Raw genomic sequence first — 14,722 nt, 5'->3', positions numbered from 1 at the left:
TCAGCAGTGACAGAAAGATTTTCCTTCGCTCTTTTGGAAGTGGGGGGTGCAGATGAACACATCGACTCTGACCCAGCTGCAGTGAGGTGAAGAACAAACATCCTCATCTTTTACCAAAAGCTTGTCTGGACTTGCCAGACAGAAGCACAAAGGGCCAGGAAGAGCACGGTTAGCAACGGATCTACCTCCAGCATGTTCCCGTGTTCACGTCTGCAAGTCCCTCAACAGCTTCTCAGGCCTCTGTGATGTGACTCCAGAGGCCAGAACCGCTTCCTTTGCAGGAAAAGGGTAACAATGCTGCTAATTAGTGGTGAGGAGATGAAAACCTTATTTAGATACTCTTGTAGATGGAAAACTGGAAAATGAATATCTCAGGGCATGTTTCCATTAAACCTTTGCCCTAAAGCAACCATTCAATTGTACAACATTCCATGATTTCATGTCACGGCCATCTTCTCCTCTTACCTCCACCAAGGAGGTTCCCTGACAGCCAGGGTGTGTTTGAGAGCAAAGTAACTCAGACATTAAAAATCGATTTTAAGGAAACTTTCAGGAAATTTTGACAAGAAAATGTTCCCAAGAACCAATTTGGAGATGTTCCAGACTCTAGAGGGGCATAAACCTTTAGATCTTTCAAAAAATACAGCAAACCTGCTATGTTATGACCTGCCTGTATATACATTTATATACGATAGTACAGATAAAGTGGGGATATGTGGGAAAATAGGCTGCTCGGCAGAGGTCTGCTCTCTTAGAGTGCTGTTATCTAGTTTACTGAATCACATTTGCTGGGTTTTGTTGTTTAGTTATACAGATTCTGTTGATCCATCAAAGACAGGATATTGATCTGAAAAGTTTGTTACAGTATTCTGCCGAATAGCAGGTGGCATGTTGAGCACGTGTGTGTTGAATGTGTGATACAACACACATTTGTCTTACCTGTCACCTGAAAAGCAGCCGTTGCTGGCTTCTACTCATCCGTTCAGATTCCCAAAACTCACAGAAACAGGCAAATCTGGGGGAAAAAAGAGAGAAAGACAAAATATAATTGCTATTTCATTCAGGCTATGTTTTCATCCAATTTAGGGCCCAGACAGCCACTAGATTAAAAAATAAATAGCAAGAATCCAGAAGCCAAGACTTCTGCTGCGTCTGCATTTCCAATGGCGGAAAACTCGTAGTGCAGATTTTCCAATAAAACTCTTTGGAAATGAACATTTCAAACATTTGACATACTGTGAAATGACAACTTCAGATTTCTGCTTCAGCTCAAATGACGTACATAATGAAAAAAGTGAAATCCATGAATGAAAGCATTTTAGTGCAAACACAATTCTAGATAGGGCACTTCCTGTTAAAGACAGCAGCGCCTCACCGCAGGCTTGGACCGTTACCATCGCACATGTTGGCAGCGTTGCAGTAATGCAGTAATACAGTAAGTCAAGAGTAGCTAAGAGTTGGTGGTGTAAACTTGATGGTAAAGAGATGAAGCCATGAGAGTAAGAATAGCCCTCGAGCCAGAGGTGATGAATTTGCCAGGTGAGGAAAGGAAAAGATGTTAAAAGGAATGAAGAAACCCAAGAGGCTGTGTTCAGCAGCTCCTGATGCCAGAGAAGTACAGGTAGCCTAATAACAAGGTCATATTATGCCCTTGAGAAGATCTAACAGGGCAACAGATCCAACATATGGTCCACATCACCAATTACCAAGGTGTGTGTCGATAGGGACAAGATGAAGAGGGTGGGAACCGCAGAGGGGATTGAAATATGGACAGAAAGAGAAAGGAGGGACCCCCCTTCCCTTTTGGAGTAACAGCCTCAGGTCAGAGGGGCCGATTTATTTCACCCCAACGGCTCAAAACTGCAGAAATGAAACTAATACACAAGGTGCTACTGAAAACTGCTTTAACCTAAAGTTCTCTACATCAGGACCTGAAGTATGTGATGAAGGCTTGCACCAAAAATTGCTTTTTAATGAAGGCCATGTTTCCTGTAGTTGCCTGCGCAGGTATAAAACTATGTTGCATTCATATCGAGGGTTTACAGCGTGTCCCATGTGGTGTGTATTACCAGGAAATAAATCAGGTTCTACGTCACTAAAACACTAAAGGCGAAAAACTCGTATCTCATGACATCTGGGTCTCTCTGACCACTCTAATCAGAGGCAGGGAAACAACTCCCTCGCACAACACAACATGGTTTTATTCAATAAAAAGACGGAATGTATTTCCTGTAAAAAAAAAAAAAAAAAAGAGAGAGAGAGAGAATGCTCTGGGATGCGTCCAATAAAGTGCACGTGTCCGAATATTAAAGAGAAATGGGTACTGGGTTTTAGCACCAATATCGCCAGAATTGATCCTCAAATCCTCATCATACAGGCGATTCCCATCTCCCCTCGCTGGACACAGATTAGCTGAGGTCAAGCGTGTGTGCACCAATTAACCCAATGGCTCGAGTCACAGTCTGCTCTCATTTCCACAAGAGTCCATCACAAACCAAAGGGCCTTCAAACCTTTACACCAGGCAACAACATCCCATCGAGAGGGCTGCTGAAAAGCTTTCCTCTCCAAATTCCTACCTTTCCACCATTCTGAAAACGTTCCCTTTGAGCTTGTGGAGACACAAACAATCTGTTGATTCAGTGGTAGACGCTTTAGCCCTAAGCTGCTATTTGCTTTAGCCGCGATGACACAAGGGGAGGAATTTGAGCAATGCCAGTGTATCACAGACTCATTTCCTCCAAGGGAGACCTGTTTCCAGACAACACGGAAAACATTTTATCATTCAATAATTCCTCGATGGGAAATCTGTCAAAACATTCCATGCTGTTTTTCTGAAGGATCCATACCTGAAACTCTATTTTTTTTAAGCAAACAAACAAATGAAAGACTCATCAAATGTTTCGTGTGAATCGTGACAGGTGCCCAATAACGGATGAAGGAGGCCATCCGTTCATTTGAAACCAGTAATTGTCTGTGAGCACAACTTAATCTTCACTCTTTTGTCATTTCCAATGATTGTTCTGTGCCTCTATAGGATTCCAAAGGGCTTACTGTCTGCACAAATGCAAGTCTCTCCCAGTTGTAAAGGATCAAAGTGCAATGTGCCTCTTTCAAGTGGAAAATGAACAGCGTGAAAAGCTAGAACACGCACTTTCTGCTGTGGGATCAACTCACACTCAAACGGCCTTGAGCATACTCAGTATGCTTAATAGGGGATCAATGCCAAGAAATCTTGTGGCACTCTGCCCTCCTGGCTTCCTCCCGCCATCCCCGATAAGTTCCCTGATACATTCCACTGATATATTCTGAATTTACCTGTCATTAAAACACAATGTTCACTCTAAACAACAGTGACGGATGTCCTCTTCCTCAAGTGCTCCAAAGTCAAGGAGAAAATACAGAATCAGCTGTGCAAGCAAACAAGTAATCTTCTCACTGAAAGGGAGGCAGCAAGAAAGCATCAATCCACTCGGCTCTCTACAGCTTTTTTCAGCTATTCGATTTAATGCCAGATATGTAAATTGCTCCTGAGGGTCGCACAGAAGCTCGTGCGGTTTCTAAAAGGCAGCAGGAAAAGAAAAAACTAAAATAAACTAGAGGTGGTGTCGGATGACATAGGGATATCACCAGCAGAGATCTTTGAAGGATGAAAGCTGCACTGGCCAAAGGGAACGGATGAGGTAGTTGTGGTTAAAAGGGATGAATAAACTGCAGAATTAAATCAGCCTCTGGTCTTAATCCAGTTAGAAAACTCTAAAAAAACCACCTGACTGAAGCTACCGATGCAGACTCATGCTCACTATGGGTACAAAAAGACGAATACGTACGTGTAAACACAAGTGTGTATCCACCCATGTATACACCTGTGCTTCAGAAACAGACAAAAAGAAAAGCGTAGAGCGGATGCAGCATTTCAGACATCAAAAGAAGACGTCTCAGTCAAGCCAAAGGCATTTTCCAAAAGAGACTGTTGCCTATTATTGATATTTGGTTCCTATTAGCAGATACAGCACCTGAGATGCCAAGAGGTGGCTGAAGCAGGAAAAACCCCCAAGATGCATCATCTCAGCTGTTACTAGATACCTCACTGCCATCAGTGTTTATGTTCCCAGGGGGCACAAAGTGCTTCCAAGTTGCCTGCTAACCTGCCTCCTCATTACCAAAGGTCACCCTGCTGGAACACAATGCTGACCTCTGAATGCAAAAGGTTATTCGATAAAGACAAGAGTGCGGGGGAAGGAGGAAGTAATTAGGAGAGCGGAGGGAATGACGATTGAATCATATAGACTAAAAAAAAAAAGTACTCCAGCACCAACCGCCTAATTTATTGAGTTACATTTTTTTTCATGCTACATTGAAACAGCAGCCAAAAGCAGCAAATGACTCCAACTTAAAGGTGTCTCAAAGCTTTCTTCTACTTCCACAGATTAGATGTTTGGGTGTTGACATGGGCCAGGGTGAATGCTTATAGATGGCACTTCTCTAAGATCACAGAAAGCTCATTAGCGCCGGCCTGCTGTTGCATTCACTCAAACCAGACCAGACTTGATCGGAAGGGGGAATTCAAAGACAGGAGGAGGAGGAGGGAGGAGTGCAAGGGAACATATAGGTTCCCATTAATCCTCTAATGACTTCCTATATTTGGTATGAAATATAAAACAGAGGTAGCAAGGACAAAGACAGGAACACCAGTCGAGGACTGCGGTAATGCCTTTAATCCATTGTAATCCACCTTTAAGGTTACACACATTAGACAGGAGTTTGATCAGCTCGGGTATATGTCAGAGCATTACAACATCTGGATCCTGTAGTAGACGACAGCTCACTCCACCCCCTACCCCGTACTTCCTTATGTGAAAATTTGGAATTAGCAGAAACACAAAAACTTCTACTGCTTGACGTGAACTCGCAATATGCAAAACACAGGCGTCCTTAAAAAGGACCATATTGAAATGTGATTGAATGTGTCAGCAGGTCATAAAAGGCCCCCTTGAGATCAACGTAATTATGGAGGCTTTACATGAGAACTTTCCGGACCTGGGAGTGACCAGTATAGCGGGGAGGGAGGGGGGGAGCAGGGTGGTGGAGAACATACAAGGTCTTCCAGCTGCCTTCCATCAGCAGCTATAATAGACAGGAGAAAGGAGACACGAGCAAAGAAAAGAGGTTTTGTAACACCTGCAGCAGGGTGCCAGAAAACATTCCCGTGTCCTTCGGCCCCTTTGTGATGCACTCTATAAATCCTTGTGATTAGCTACAGTAGCAGCACAATTGCCACTTAAATCACCCAACAAGGAAGTGGCTGTGACCTCCAATCTGGGGAAATGTAATTTAGAGGAGAGTGATTAGTCTGGAAACAAAGCTGGCACTGTTTATCTGAAGCAAGAAGACGGACGGACGGATGGACGGACAGAGAAGTGCGATCCAGGTGTAACTGGGCATCAGACCAATAATTTTCTGATTAGGCAAGCTTGTAAAGCTAATAACACTGAGTCTATTATGAATATTTGTTCGGGGAAGGCAGGCACCACCAAACAAGACACAGATGTCCGTAAAGGAGCTGGCCCAATGATTTTGATACAGTTGACGGAGAAAAGTGTAAATCTCTGCATCAACATCTAGAAGACCTCTGCTTTTTTAATTGTGCTCGAAAGGCAGTATTCTGCAAACAGGAAAGACAGGCAGACCTAGGAGGTTGTGATCAATTTGTTTTTCTGGTTCATAGCTCAAGGCAGTTTTGAGCAGGTCTCTCTGTCTGCGCACATGTGTACCCAATGGGATTATCATATCTTGACCCTTCATCAAAGGGCGTCAATAATGGTTTTACAGACACCCACCAGAAGGAGAGGGACGGAAGGTCGTCTGAATAGTTGTGGCCTCATTCACGTACGGATTTGCAGCTTGACGCGACACAGAGCCGTGCTCTTGACGTTGTGAGAGCAGCCAGATGAGAGGCTCACTCCGATGACCAAGAGGACTCTGGTGGACTGGAATTGGGGAGTGTTCACACCCTGTGCAGGTTTCAATAGGGACGCGCCATTGCAGCCATTTTAATATTCAAGCTGGGAGCTCAAGACCTGTACATTTGGAGCATATTGTGTGTGTGTGTGTGTGTGTGTGTGTGTGTATGTGTGTGTGTGTCAGTCAGACAGTCAGTCTGTGCCAGAACCCTCTGCACCCATGGCGCCCAGCCTGCAGCGGGCCCCAAGTTACTGTCAGCTACCAGAACCCTAAAGCACAAACTGAGCATTGATGAAATGCTGCTCTAAAAACAGATTTGAGGCAGAACTCCTTTTCATTTACGTCTCGCTTTTATTCCAAAGGACGCTGCCAAAGAAAGGGAAGCCAGCCGCTAATGCAGGTGGGCAATAATGACATCTGACATCAGGTGGGGCAATAACACATGCTGTGCCATGAATATGGTTTTTGTCCACATGGAATGGTTTATGGTTCACATGGAAGGAAACTGGCAGTGAAAGAATAATGTCTGGTTCTTCACTAAATGGAAGCTCTCAGGTGCTTTGCAAATCAATGGGGACAAAGGCAAATAGTGAGACGTAAGAGCGGGGAAGAAGAAAATGGATGGAACGAAGGAAAGAAGTGTGATAAATGACTGGAAAGCTCCACAAGCATTTTGCTGTAATTTATAGACGGGCTTAAATGGGTGGACCATCTATCGTTCCTGTGCATACTGAAGTATTCACTGCCAGGCCCCTCCCTGAGAGCACCATCTCTGGTTTGTGTCCGACTAATCACGGGCCTCTGCGTGGAAGCAGATGGAAGCTGGGACGGAAAACAGAAAAAGCAGGAGGGAAGAGGGCAGTTGCAGTGAGCTGAAGAAAAAAAAAGAGTGCAAAATTTACTCTTGAAATATATCTTTGGCTGGAGAGCTCTAAATATGCCTTACACTTTCACATTTTTTATCACTTATTGAATTACAGTTTCAGACTTGTGGACGCCTTTGGGCAAAGAGAGGGAAAGACAGCGAGGGGCAGCGATGCATTAGCGATGCATTAGCGATGCATTAGTTGGAGACAGGACTCTGTGAAAGACATTAATGGTAGAATAATGTTGAGTCTAAAAAAGACAATAGACAGGCACATACTTCCATTACAGATGTAATGCACAGATGACATTATGAGACATCAATGAAACACAGCTGTAAAATGACTGCTCTTATTTAGGCCTGGTGGAAAAAAATTAGCTCAATTTTGACACCCTAGTTGTTGTTCAGATGGCAGGAAATGTGTAAGAAACACAGACGCATCCAACAAATGACTGGAATAGGTGGAAATACCTGAAATATCTGGCATTTTTAAACATTGTTTATTTACTTTCAATGAATCCCGACGTTTCTCTGCCTCTACTGAGACCCAGGATGACCTTTGGTTCACTTTGTTTGAGCATCACATTCAATTTTTATTATCTCAAATGTATATCTTAAAACATTTTCTGTGGAGTATAAACGACAGTAATGTTGGGGAGGAAATATTAAGTGACATGGTAAAATATTGTGGGCTAGTACAATGATATTTTACCTCGCCATTTGTCCCTGGTGTTGGTAATGGTGTTAAAATTAAAACCTTGCACCTTGTGATTGGACAAACTACGTTGGCAATGAAGCCTTTGGCCCCAGAGGAATATAAAGGTAAAGCACAAGTCACAGGTAGGGAAAGTGCTGCTCTGTATAAGTGTAATGAAATAGGAGTCTGCATTTTCCATCTGTGCTACGTCCCGACCGCCACTGTGTCCAGTCTCAGTATTATGGGTCCCTACAGCGCCAGAAAACTACACCACAGCAAACGGTGCAGTCATACAATAAAGAGATTGTTGAGCGAGATGAAAGTTTCATCCAGAAAGTAATTTAGGAAGTGACCTTTTCAGCACAGAAGGTTTCTCAAGAAGCACACGTCACACCAGCATCAGGAGAAGAGGGTAGAAGGTGTGTGGGAGCGTCCGATCTCTCACCGTTGCAAACATTCCTTCCTGCAGGAGTTTCTAATACAGCCAACACTTACATGCGTTCAGCTTGCACTGGTTTAATCTGGCCAAGAGGTGGGGGGTGGGGTGTTTAACTGTGAAGAATGATGTGCCGACACATCGGAACAGGACAAAAGTCAATGAATCCAAATCAAAAACTAGGACTAACAAACTTGGTCAACGTGACTCGGAATCAACAGTTTGGGCAGATTTTTCTTCTTCCTCTTCCACATCTTCAAATCTCACCAGGGGAATGTGGATCCAGTCTTACGCAATAGTATTGGTTACATTCTCAACCATCAAGCATCGACAGCTTCTTGATGGTTGATGTCCACCTTTTGATGTTGATGGTTGATGTCCACTCTTTTTTTTTTGCATTTTAGAATCCAGATCTAATACAGTAACGCAGCAGGAAATTGCTTCCATCATCAGTGAACTCAAAGGCGACAGCAGAAGGATCTGCTACCAAATCAAGTAAATCCATTTTGGAAGGGAAGGGATCAACTACGTGAAGAGCTGGAGACAAAGGAATTCAGAGGTTAGCTGCTGAGAAATAAGGAGTCTCAATAGCCAGTACCATATTCCATATGTCCAGCATTACTCAACATTGGCTCATTGGAGTTCCTGCGGGGGCGAGTCTCTTCAGCCATTCACCACTATAGGCTGAGGGACTTCAGAGCACCTCCATTATATCGCCTCTGTATGGTGAGAAACGAGACACTGGTGGGAGTCGCAGAGAGAGAGAGAGACACGGAAAAGGATTAGAGGCGGAAGGGCTATGCTGCCTGAGATGGAAGGCAGCCAACAGTACTTAAATGGACAAGCAAGATCTGTGTTCCTTTGTTCTCACACTTGCACCCGACGTTCAGCTCCAGAATGTTTACCATGATATCACAGCAACCCTCCCTTTACAGACTTGCTCATCCGTTGCTCAGTCAATTCCTCTAGTGCCCCCCCTTTCTCTTTTAATCACATCTAATCTGTCAGTTGCCGACGGGATGGAGGGTGACGTCTGGCTGAGGAAGATGAGGAATGTTGTCACCTATGAAGAAGAATGGCTGGCTAGATTAAACTCACTCCTGGCTTAGAAACCAGCAGGTGACTCAATAAAGGTGTGAGAAAGGATGGATCCACTCCTTTATAAGCAACTACTTCCAACAAGAGGATCCAAGATCTTCACCCTTAGATTCAAAGTGATCCTAAACAAAGGCTAACGATAAACCAGCTGCCTTTAAAGGCAGTGAAATCCATTTAAAACCTCCAAAAGCTTGTTCCACTTTGCAGTTTTCTTTTGGCAGAGTTCAAAGGGATAGCTTCAAAAACAATATTGAGGAAATGCAACCCCATCAAGATTAGTCCAGATATTTTTAAACTCTGGCCCGGTTTCTTTCGATACACTCTGACCAGCGTGAGTCCCATTCAACATTCTTTTGGGAAAACGACTCAAAACCCTCCAACCCTTCCACGCTCTGAGATGGAAGTGTTAAAACCCCACTTTTATTGATCTGAACATCCTAGTACAGTGTTATCAGTTGGCTTTTGACCCCCTTCCTGGTTCTTCTGAACAGTAACCTTTTAAAATCCATAACAAATCCATTTTCTTAAAGTATTTAAACTTTTGAACTCTCCATTACTTAATTTAAGTCAAGATCAGGATCTCTTTGATATATTTTAGTACAAATTGATACAAAGTCCAAGTCTGAGAAAAATTTCATATTCAAACTGAATTTTACAAAAACAAAAGATCAATTTATTCAGGCTAAAGTCTTTATGCACAAACGAATCAACGTGCAGCAGCAATGACCTTTCATTTTCACCACCACTCGGATGGTTTGTGCCGTCTGGTTCGTACTAAGGTGGCAAAAGTTGAGCTAAGCAACCTGAGCGAATAGATTCCTGATGTGTCAGATCAGTTGACCCCCCCCCCCCCCCCCATGCTGGAGCTTCCAGTCTGAGCCCTGATTCATTAATTCAGCAGCAGATGGCAGGACGGCCGAGGCCATAACTTGTGATGGAAATATCAGTCTGCTTTATTGCCTCAACAATCCGTTTGTCCATTTATTAAAATCTTTGAGCTGGTTCTGCACAAAGACCCCAGTGAGGACGATAAGGTTAGTCTGGGGCTAAGTGAGCCCCTGACTGGGAGGCATATGAGCCAAATAGGATTGGACAAGGCCCAGAGCTCCAGGGTCAGGCCACAGCAAGGAGCATGTGTCCCAATGAGGGAATATCTCGCTGCTCCTTCAGCTGGGCAACATTCTTCAGTTTGTGCAACAAATCCTAATGAGGCTGGTCTCTGTAGGCAGAGTGGGAGTCCTGTCCAGGACGATTTGTCTTAGACAGCCACAGAAAGATGCAGTGAAGCAACGCACAAACCATCAGTGATGAGGAGAGAACACCATGCCAATAGCAGAAAATATTACATCTGGACGTTCCTCCAGCTATAGGAAGGTGTTGACGCATCATCAGATGATGCCCTTGCAGTTATATTTAGTAGTTTCCCTTGGAATAAGCATATTTCCTATGCCTCCACAGTATAGCTGAGAGCTTCTAAATTACAACGAGTTAGACGGGTTTGATGTGGTTAAAAATGAAAAAGAACAGCTATCAGAATACAGTGTAGTAGTCCCCATTAAAAGGCACAACCTGAAACGATCTAGGCTCATGTGCAATGAACAGATGATGCAGACAATGGAAGGTGAGCAGCATCCTAAGCAGAACGGGGGAAAAGGAAAGGAGAAATTGACAGCTGGTTAAATAGAATGCTTGAATGTTATACAGTGATAACCTCTGACAACTTTTTTGAGCACTTTTTGCCACAACTGGGCCAGAATAAAACAGTGGCACTAATAGAGAACACCTGCTCCTCCTCAGTGCCTGTCAGTATATCAGATATACAAACAGTGGCAGCTGTGGTGCAAGCAGCGATATGGAAAAGCACGTGATTGGAAGACAGAGAGGAAGCTTGTTTCTCACAGCGCTCTTCCCACCCGCGACCCTTTCCGGCTCGCCCAGCCCAGAGTGTATCTGCAGATGCCTTATAATATTTCACATATGCTTTTTAAAGACAACCATGCCCTATAGATTTCTTTAATCTAAAGCCCAGGAACCAAAAGTAAAAGGACCCATTTGCCCACCTGCTTCCAATTAGGCGTTCCATAAAGAGGGTCCGGTAGTTGCTGTGATGGATGCTTTTAAAAGATGCCATGATAGGATCCATGCCTGGGACTGCTGAGGCTCATGTTTGTGGTGTCCTCCACTTACCACAGACGCAGCCATTCATTCACTCTTCATCCTCTTACGAGCTGAATATTAAGCAGTGGTGGTGACTCCTGTGTTTAGTCTTAATTCACATGTCTGTTTGCATTAAATGGACCACCAACAGCATTGTTACCCCGCTGCTCCCACCGCTCGCTGGGAAAGGCCATTACCTCTAGAGGTCATTCCTCCTCACTTATGACATGAAAAACTAAATATATTCATTTGTTTTGGCAAGAAACAAATTCAAATTTATGGCCAAAGCAGGCCGCAGACCTGGAACATTCTTCCTTCAGTGGTTGCACACGTCCATCATGTCATCAGCAAAGACCCAAATCTGTGCGGAGCATTGACATCTCTATGAAAACAGACAGAGATTTGGGGGGGGGGGTTCGTGAGAGTCCAGAGGGCCCACCAGGGGCATCATCCTTCAGCTTCACATCAAAGAAAGCGCCTGCAGAAGTTTGAATTATGAGCAACAAGTGTGCATTCTGGTGTCCACCACCTCCTGGTCCGATTCCCTCGTGCCACCGCGAGGAGAAGAAACAGAAGAGGGCTGATCGTAAGAGCAGATAGACAGTGCCAACAACTGCATTCATCAACAGTACAAAAGGTCACTGGGGTCAGCAGGTCTTTGCTGACTCATCACTCCGCAACGCCACCGGGTGGAAAAAATCTTAAAGTCACACCATGCTATTAAGATTCATTCAGGGTGTGACGCAAAACATGGATGTCTGCTACAGGTAAAAGTAGAAATTAAATCAAATTATATCAGAAAACACACTGAAGTAAAAAAAAAAAAAGCTGGCAAAGCCGAAAGACTGATGAACATCTGGTCCTACCACATAAACAAGACAGCAAGCGTGCCATCAAGCAGGAGGATTTCAACGGGTGATGATGCCAAATTAGCAACAAAATGTCAATTTTGTTTTCTGGATACCTTTAGACTGGCGACAGAAAGATGAGCTGAGACTGAATTAGAAACGCCAAGGCTGCCTTACTAAAAAAGACAAAATTCTCTGGAAGAAAACCCCCCGAAACGTGCCCAGATTGAGATCGGGCCAAAAATGAGATGGCGAGCAGCTGCTGACGCCAGCTGTCTGGGCCAGTTGCTCATGGAGGCGGCAGGCCAGGATGGAGGGATTCAGAGACGTTCAGAAAAACTGAAGAGGACATAAAAAGGAGGAAAGGGAAACCAGCTGAGAGGACGGACCTTAAAAGAAATAAATATGTGGCACTCTGGGGAGCGCTCGACATTTCCAAATGCAAATCAGGACATATTTGGCTGGATAACAGCTATGGACCAGGCTCCAGTTCCCATACTGACCACTGATACACAGGTATAAGAACTGGTCTGGGTTTTATTAAAAAAATAAAAAAAAAAAAAACACAGGCAGATTCATTTGAATAGAGGAATTGGTCCCAAAATAATATCTGAGAGGTGTTATTAGATCAGACCTGTGACATTTCAAAATGGCCAAAAGGCTACGGTGCCATCAGAAGATGTAAACAGGTTTGCAACGTTCATAAAACTAGATTAAATGCATGTTTTTAGAGGAAATTGGAACCATTGAGGATTGGGACTTTTTTTTTAAAAAAAACAAAAAAACATTTGCATTCCACGTTTGGAGCAACTGCTCCTTTTATTTCCACATAGCACACATCTGTACATTATCAGGATGGTGTACAGATGCTCAGAATTCCTATTTGCTGACTTGTCATTCAAACTGCTCCACATGAGCAGCACGTTCCTGCACTCAGACACCCAGACAGCGTTATATGCAGGATTACAGGTACCAGGTTATTGAGTCATTTCATATATATCTATGTGTGTGTGTGTGTGTGTGTGTGTGTGTGTGTGTGTGTGCGTGACTAAATGGACAAAGAATGCTCTGCCGACGCTTCCTCTGTTGTCACAATTAATGACCCTGTGGAAAGCATAAACTCAAAGGACGGAGTCCCTGGGTATTATGGGAATCCAAACCAACGACTGCCCCCTAGTGGTTCTAAACAACACCAGCAACAGCGAGCAGAGATCAGCTGAGCCGTTAAATATAGAACAAAGTATAACAAATGCGTGTATTGGTTGCAGTAATATTTAGAAAATAAGTTCAAAATGTGAAAGTTCTGTGGGTTTAAATGTCAATAGTTTGATACCTTGTGTCTAACTGAGAAATCATTACTGAGATGAGCAGAATTACACCTGCGGCTCTACGCTGCTTTGGAGACGGAGGGGAAAAACCTCACAAAAAAATACTCACCAAAAGTTCTGTTGTTGATGTTTTCCTGGTGTTGAGCTCACCTGGCAACCTCCAGAAAAATCTGATGTGAGAGGAAAAACAGAAAACTTATTGAAATAAACAGTGCCACATTCAGAAAGTCACATTTATTGTGTGATAACTATATATACTACCTTTTTTAAAACTTCCATCCAGATTAAAGTCCCGATGTTGTCTACTTTAATTAAAGTATAAGTGCTTCGGGCAAATATCTTGTTTCTCAAACACATGATTTTCATTGTTTAAATTCTTCCTTTTTTGTCACAATACATTCATATGATGCTGAGGATCCGTAAGAGGATTAGGTGGTAATGCTCATGAGAAAAGCACGTCTCAGGCTCTGTCGAGTTTTTCCTCATCAACTGCTTCAAAACTCTATGGCCATCTCAAATATTTGCTCCAATTAGTTGTTAAAATAAAAAAAATAAAATTAGAGTAGTATATGGATGCAATTATTCATGCGGAGGATTCTATTTCCAAATAATCTTTTCCCAGATGTGACTCTGATCAAGGCACAATATCACGTGTTGTTTCATCTACTGTCACCATGACGACCTCTATACGGTCCTGGAACCGTCCTCATCCTGGGCTGTGAGCAACTCCTCCTGCAGCCTGTCTGTCCTCTCATTAGGAGCATGTGGACATATGGCGACCTTGCACACTACTTATAAACTTGTTACATTTCACAGAACTTTTTTACCCAGTGGACCGTAAACCCAGTCATCAATGGGTTAAATATTGGTGTTGCCTCAATTCATGCAATCAATTAACATATCTCATTGAGACCGGGGAGGAGTAATATGAATGATCAATTGTTGGATTCAATATAAATTGGTGAGAGGAAAAACCCTAAAATTTCAAAAACAACACCAACATCAGTTGATGACGACGACTTGCGCGGTCGGCTGAAACCAATTGGACTTCATTTCCCAGCAGGCATTGCAACAATCCAGCGCTCTCACGCTGGACAGCTGTTTAAATAAATGAGTTGATGAAGTGAGTTGGCTCCGTTCGGTGAACGTTTAGTGGAATAAACCCATGATATCATAGTATTTTCCAAAGAAATCCACTCAGTTGTTGTGGTATTTTATATGATGGTGCTCTGAGCTAGGTCGCAGTGGGGAACTCTGATCGATTTAACGCAAGTTTGGCCAACTCCCGAAAATCAAAGCTTCCACTTTTATCATGTTTCCGTGCCACCTAA

The 14,722-nt window shown here is 43.4% G+C and overlaps 1 protein-coding gene across 1 annotated transcript in view; it reads right to left on the bottom strand.

The window, feature by feature from the left end:
* Positions 1 to 14,722, bottom strand: part of disp1 (dispatched homolog 1 (Drosophila)) — a 49,973-nt gene that overhangs the window by 34,540 nt on the left and 711 nt on the right. The window contains exons 2-3 of the mRNA XM_057016415.1: positions 13,501 to 13,561; positions 940 to 1,015 (exon numbers count right to left, since the gene is read on the bottom strand). The gene's annotated coding sequence lies outside the window, so the exon portion shown is untranslated. The remainder of the gene's footprint in view (positions 1 to 939; positions 1,016 to 13,500; positions 13,562 to 14,722) is intronic.

The sequence above is a fragment of the Takifugu flavidus genome, chromosome 19, assembly GCF_003711565.1.
Source record: "Takifugu flavidus isolate HTHZ2018 chromosome 19, ASM371156v2, whole genome shotgun sequence".
Taxonomy (NCBI): Eukaryota; Metazoa; Chordata; class Actinopteri; order Tetraodontiformes; family Tetraodontidae; genus Takifugu; species Takifugu flavidus.
Note: the sequence above shows the minus strand (reverse complement) of the source record. Positions and strands in the feature narration are given on the sequence as shown.